Genomic DNA, 7,379 nt, shown 5'->3' on the forward strand with positions numbered 1-7,379 from the left:
GCTGCGGGATGGGGCGGGGTGGCGGCCCCCTCCTGGCTTGGTGCTGCAAATCTGGCTGGATTGCTAGCCCGACGCGGCTGGCAGCTGGTGGAGGGTGCCGGGGATGCGGCCCCGGATTCGGTGGCAGCGGCTTCGGCTAGGAGGTGGTGTGCGTCTGGATGTGGTGGGTCGTGTGATCCCATGGCCAGTTCGGGGTCGGCCTCAGCGGGAAGGTTGGTGATTGTTGGATGTGCAGGTTCGGGCGGGTGGCAATTGAGCATCTCCGGGAGAAATTCTATTTCCGGCCTCTCCGGATCCGGCGACGACGACGCCCGCGGGCATCGCGCTCTTTCTTGAAAGCGTCGCTGTTGTGGGGTGCTCCTCCCCTCTTCCCATGGCCTTGGTTTCGGGGGGAAACCTCAGATCCGTGGGATCGGGCGATGAAGGCGCCTCACGTCTTCTTCCTGCTTGGGGGCATCGTCTCGAAGCTGGCCACAACCTGGAGACCAGTGGATGGCGGCATCTTCGCTGCATGGGAGGCGGCATCTTCGCTGCGTGGTTGGCTGAGGCAGCCATTTCGGGGGCGCTGATTTCTGTTTGGCAACGATGATGACGTCGAGAGGAGCTTGGGTCGCGGCTCGGGCTTCAGTAGTCAGATCTTCCCGGCGTGTCTAAGGTTGCTCTTCTGTTGGTCACTGAGTTGTTTTTTAAGTCGAAGCTGTGGTGGAGCGAGTCCAGGTGGTGACGATGACAGACACTCGGTGGTCATTTACGGAGGGCGTGGTCAGCGCACGTCCTGCATATTTCCCTTGCGATGCTCGTCTTCAAAGTCGGAGTTGTCGGTTGTTCACGCGTGTGGCCATCTGTTGGCATGTGGCCAGGTTGGCCGGTGGTACCCATGTTCTGTGGGTTGAGTTGTATTGGTTTTAGCCCGGTTTTCCTCAACTAACCGGGCAACTCTCACTATCTTCTTAATCAATGAAAATGGCAAGTCTTTTGCCTCGTTTAAAAAAAAATCTAAAGATACGATGATCCCTTCCCAGGGCGATTGCAGTCTGGGCCGTGCGATCTCCTCCCCAAGCCGATCTCGGCCATCCTTTTTCTCACCGTGGCTGCTAAACGGCAACCCGCAGAAAACCAAACGTGCCAATCCCCTCTCGTCTCCGCCGCCACCCCTTCTCGCGCGTCTCTCCCCCGGGTCCCCTCCGCTCCCGCCGCAGCTCTCCGCTTCTCCCTCGGCGCCACCAGCTCCCGCCGTCGAGCTCCACGCTCCTCCAATCACCGTCCCCGGATTCTTCTTCCCCGCACCCCCTCCCGCCCTAGCGCCACCAGCGGCCATGCTTCCAATGAGACCACTGGGCGGCGGCGAGGAGTAATCGATATAGATAGACGCAGTATATAAATCTTCAACGCCAAGCCCACCTCCAGAATGGCAGAGCGTTGCAAGATCTCTGCTGCCATTGTAGCCGGATGTGACGAAAGGTCTTGTGTGCTCAAGGTATATGGATACTCCAGAGCCAAGGCGCTACTCAAGAACGACGAATTCGTGACCTCTACTTCTTTTTTGGTGTTGGCGGCCACGACTGGGTCGTGAGATATTACCCAAACGGCTTTGGTAAGAATTATGCCGATTACGTCTGTGTTTCTGTACTTCTAGAATCTGCCGGAGATGCGAAGGCGAAAGTCACGGTCAGTGTGCTTGACGAGAACGGAGAACCGGTGCCTCCATACATCTCTAACATCCCTGTACGTACCTTCTCAAGGGGCGATTCACACTGGTGCTTTGACATCAGGAAGCCTTATCTGGAGGGATCGGAGCATCTGAAAGATGATTGTCTTACCATCAGGTGCGATGTCACCGTCATGAAGGAGATCCATGGCGAAGAAGCAAGGGTTCCTCCAAGCGACCTGCAGCAGCATCTTGGCGACCTACTCAAGAACCAGGACGCAGCAGACCTAACCTTTCAAGTCGGTGCACAGAGATTCTCTGCTCACAGGTGTGTCCTTGCTGCTTGGTAGTCAGTCTTCAGGGCCGAGCTCCTCGGCGCCATGGAGGAGAGTTCCTCTGGTCATATGGAAATCTGTGACATGGAAGCTGATGTTTTCAAGTCCTTGCTCCATTTCATTTACACCGACTCGGTTCCTCCAGTGCTTGATGTGGTGATGGCCGGCCATCTGCTCGTGGCGGCTGACAGGTACAACATCGGCAGGCTGAGGCAGATCTGTGAGGAAAAATTGTGCAATAACATTGCTGCCAACATGGTGGCAACCAGCTTGGCTTTAGCGGAGCAGCATGTTTTCCATGATCTCAAAGAAGCTTGCTTCCAGTTCCTTGCTTCTCCGTCCAATTTGGAGGCGATGATGGCAAGCGAAGGTTATGAGCATCTCAAGTCCAGCTGCCCATCTGTTCTCAAGGAGCTAATAGCTAGAATCCTCCCGGCTGAATGGAACGCGGCTAAGGATATTGTCATGACAATGTGGAAGTAATGCCTATAGACCAGTTATCATATATGCCATCGAGATTTTAGTAGTAATGGTTAAGCTACTTCTCTATGTGAGGTTGTGTGCATGTTTCAGAACAAAAATTGCTACTCCCTCTGTTCACTTTTATAAGACGTCTTTATCTGCTCAGGTCAGTAAATGGTTATTTTCCTTTCTCGCGAAATAAAAGAAAGTAGTAGTATTGAGACAGCCGCCCATCTACGTACCTTGATTATCCATTGTGTGTTAGTTTAATTATTATTGAGTCAATTACATCATGTGTGCATGGTTACATTCTGCTGGATGCAGAATTAGTGCATCCTTGTTCCAGTGCTCGCATAACTCACCTAAATGTGGACTTGTTTTGGAGAATAGAAGCTTCATTACCTTAAGCTTGGGCCCTTGCACCAACTGAAGCCGTTGCAGATGAGGGAGGCTACCAACTGGTAGAATCAGTCAATCAGTCGAAAATGACAAGAGCCGATGACGGCGGATTTCCTCTCGGTTGCTCTGTTTTGTAGCGACTGACTACAATTGTAGGTTTTGTGTGCCGTCCTTAATACGTCACTAGTAGATGCTTGTGTTACTTCGCTGTGTCAGTTATTAGTACAAAGTTAGGTCATTTATTTTGAAACGGAGGTAGTACTTTTGCACTGCAAGCTGAATGTAAAATATGTATGCCGTGTATGTGGACGTTGTGATCTTGCGTTGTAATTCAGTCTAAAGCACTAAGCAAAAGAAATAAAAAGGTGTGCATGTAATCCTCAAGCATTGACTGAAAATATCTTCTGTTAGCTATAGTTGTGATGGATGGAGCGTGGGTTTATTATTTCGCAATGGTTATTGCTGGCAGTGCATCTGTGTGCTTGTTATGCTGTTGAGGATGGTTCGGACTCAGTTTTCGAAAAGACGGGTTTATAGGCATATCTGTGCTTTCTGTTGCTGGAGTAAATCGGTTTCGCACATTTTCTGGTCCATGGAAACCAACCTCGTACTACCTGTCTAGTTTTGATTCTTTGTTGCAGATCTTGTTCACAACAGAGTCGGTGGATGTGTGTTGTCTCCTCGTTTTGAAAAACGGTAGGCACCAGCGCAAGTAAACCTTTTCATATCCATATGCAAATGCAATGCATGCACTTTTTACAGTTTCATTCAGTCGACTGCTCCTCCCGCCTTCTTTTTCTTCTTACTCCCACCCGCGATCAGCAACCCCACCTCCACCAGGCTACCGCCTTGCCGCCCCGTTCGTCCCGCTGAACCTCCCTTCTTCGATGCCGGCGATCGCACTTGCACCGTCAGCCCTCTTACTCGCGTCCGCCGGTCTGTTTCCGTCTTGTTCCCGGCTCGTCCTCACGGACTGGTTCGTCCTCTCTGCAAGAATCGACTGAACTGGATGATTTAGTAGCAAACACGTCTTTTATGTACAATGGAGATTTTTCCCATCAGACAATTTAACCCCTCGGCACGAGCGGCATGGCGGTCTTCCTCGCTCTCGGCACGTGGAACGGGCCGGCGGCCAGGCTTACCATCACCGTGTCGTCGAAGGCGAGGTTGAACATCAGCTGGGACAAGGAGAGGTCCACCCGGCCGGGCGTTGCTGTTCTCCACGACGACCTTGATGGAGTGGAGAGTTGGATGTCCGGCAGCCGGTGCCGGCTGCCGGTGGTTGATGACGATCGTAGCTAGAGCTTGGACGTGGCGCAGCTGCACCTCCACGTACAAACTCTAGGTAGGATCGTACGTACGTGCACTAGTAGAAAAGGAGACAAAGATCCAGGCCGGGTCAGCTCATTAGTCCTGATTCAGTCCAGAACCAGGATCAATGGAGGCATTGGACCCGGTTCGTAAGCCCAGGGAGTCGACCGGGCCACGTGGGTCATTGGTCCCGGTTCATCTAGAACCGGGACTAATGGGGGCATTGGACCCGGTTCGTGAGCCCAGGGGGCCGGCCGAACCACGTGGGTCATTGGTCCCGGTTCGTCTGGACCTTTTGGTTCTGGTTGGTGGAACGAACCGTGACCAATGGGCCTCGTTTCTGGTCCACCATCATTGGTCTCGGTTGGTGGCTTGAGTCGGGACCAAAGGCTCCCCTTTAGTCCCCTTTGGTCCCGGCTCAAGCCACCAACCGGGACCAATGAGGTGCCTATATATACCCCCTCGCGTAAGAGCAGAGCATACTGCTCTGTTTTTCTGGCCGAGGGGGAGAGGGCTTGGTGGTGCTCTAGCTCACCTCCTATGCACACAAGGTGTTCGATGGAATGTCCGAGCCACACTACTTAAGCTTTCTCCTCTCCAAGCTTCATTTTTTTCAATATTTGTCTAGGTTTAGCGGTCCATCACGCCCCGTCCCCGTCTTCACCGCCGTCGATCACCTGCGCCGAGCTCATCGCCAGCACCACCATGGTGAGCCTCCTGTTCTTATCTTCTTTCTGAAAGGAAAAAATATTCTTACTTGTATGTTTACATAGATACTTGTATTATTTTCTTACTTTTATTATTTCATCTTATATAGTGCGATGGTTTTGGTATACGCCCCCGTCGGCCCTCGTCCTGTCTATGATTCGGATGTGGTATATATATTATCTTTATAACTATTGGTTCATTTATTGTTTATGAAAATTATGCCGACCGACGTGACATAGATTTTATTTATCTAGGATGTATGCGAACCGGAAATTCCAACCGACCGTATTGTCAAGAGGTTAAATTTAGTTGAAGAAGAAAACAATTTCTTGAAGGAAAAAATAAAAAAATTGAGGAGGAGAAGATGATATTGGAGTTGCATGTTGCGGATGTCGTCGATGATCACAAGATCAAGATGGATGCAATGCGCTTGAAGATTAGAAAGATTAGAAAATATGTCATTCATACCGAGGCTTGGTATCATTATGCCGTTGGATCAATTGTTACCTTGGTTGCGATTATGATCGCATTTGTTTTCACATTGAAATGTTTTACATAGTTTCAATGTATGGTTTAATTAATTAGATACTTTGGAGAGCTATATGTTGTTAGATGAGAACTGTGTATGTACTTTGGTTTTAATGTGATGATGAACTTCTATTAATTTGGACACTTAATTATATATAATGCACGCAGATGAACCGGCAATGAATGTACGGTGACAGACACACCTCCGAGTATATTAAGGGCGTGCATGAGTTTCTCGATGCGCCTGAGGCAAATAAGCAGAATGGTTTTATGTGTTTTCCATGCACTGAATGTGGGAATACGATGTCTTACTCTAACCGGCGAAATCCTTCACTCTCACCTGCTTTACAAGGGTTTCATGCCACACTATAATTTTTGGACGAGGCACAGAGAAATAGGGGTTATGATGGAAGACGGCGAAGAAGAAGAGTACGATAACAACTATGTGCCCCCTGAATACGGTGATGCTGCAACGGGGGGAGCTGGTGAAGATCAAGAGGAATCAGACGATGTGCCCAATGATGCTGCAACGGGTGAAGCTGCTGAAGATCAAGAGGAACCAGACGATGTGCCCGATGATGATGATCTCCGCCGAGTCATTGTCGATGCAAGGACACAATGCGAAAGTCAAAAGGAGAAGCTGAAGTTCGATCGCATGTTAGAGGATCACAAAAAAGGGTTGTACCCCAATTGCGAAGATGGCAACACAAAGCTCGGTGTCGTACTGGAATTGCTGCAGTGGAAGGCAGAGAATGCTGTGCCTGACAAAGGATTTGAGAAGCTACTGAAAATATTGAAGAAGAAGCTTCCAAAGGATAACGAATTGCCCGACAGTACATACGCAGCAAATAAGGTCGTATGCCCTCTAGGATTGGAGGTGGAGAAGATACATGCATGCCCTAATGACTGCATCCTCTACCGCGGTGCATACAAGGATCTGAACGCATGCCCGGTATGCGGTGCATTGCGGTATAAGATCAGACGAGATGACCCTGGTGATGTTGACGGCGAGCCCCCTGGGAAGAGGGTTCCTGCGGAGGTGATGTGGTATGCTCCTATAATACCACGGTTGAAACGTTTGTTCAGAAACGGAGAAAATGCCAAGTTGATGCGATGGCACAGTGAGGACCGTAAGAAAGACGGAAAGTTGAGAGCACTCACTGACGGGTCGCAGTGAAGAAAAATCGAGAGAAAGTACTGGGATGAGTTTGCAAAGGACCCAAGGAACGTATGGTTTGCTCTAAGCTCGGATGGCATTAATCCTTTAGGGAGCAGAGCAGCAATCACAGCACCTGGCCCGTGACTTTATGTATGTATAACCTTCCTCCTTGGATGTGCATAAAGCGGAAGTTCATTATGATGCCAGTTCTCATCCAAGGCCCTAAGCAACCCGGCAACGACATTGATGTGTACCTAAGGCCATTATGTAACGCCCTCGATGCGGCTATATCTCCCACGTGTCGAAGCACGACTTAGAGGCATAACCGCATTGAAAGCAATGTCGCAAGTGAGGTAATCTTCGCAAACAACCCATGTAATACAATAGGGGAAAAGGTACATAGTTGGCTTACAATTGACCCTTCACACAATTACATGAATAAAGCATTACAACATCCAAATACAATCAAGGCCCGACTACGGAACCAAAATAAAAGAAGAACCCCAAATACGACGAAGGTCCCCGATCGACCCCAACTGGGCTCCACTACTGATCAACTAGAACGAAACAACACAAAGGACAAGATCTTCATCGAGCTCCTCCTGAGCTTGGTTGCGTCATATGCACGGTCTCGTCGGCACCTGCAAGCTGGTTTTGGAAGTAACTGTGAGTCACTGGGACTCAACAATCTCACACCCTCGCGATCAAGACTATTTAAGCTTATGGGTAAGGTAAAGGTATGAGATGGAGCTGCAGCAAGCAACTAGCATATATGGTGGCTAACATATTCGCAAAAGAGAGCGAGAAGAGAAGGCAAAGCACGATCGAT

The 7,379-nt window shown here is 49.7% G+C and overlaps 1 pseudogene; it reads left to right on the forward strand.

Annotated features, from left to right (window-relative positions):
* The first annotated feature begins 1,408 nt into the window (after window positions 1-1,408).
* Window positions 1,409-2,466, forward strand: LOC119298161 (annotated as a pseudogene).
* The last annotated feature ends 4,913 nt before the right edge of the window (window positions 2,467-7,379 follow it).

Source organism: Triticum dicoccoides, chromosome 5A (assembly GCF_002162155.2).
Source record: "Triticum dicoccoides isolate Atlit2015 ecotype Zavitan chromosome 5A, WEW_v2.0, whole genome shotgun sequence".
NCBI classification, from domain to species: domain Eukaryota; kingdom Viridiplantae; phylum Streptophyta; class Magnoliopsida; order Poales; family Poaceae; genus Triticum; species Triticum dicoccoides.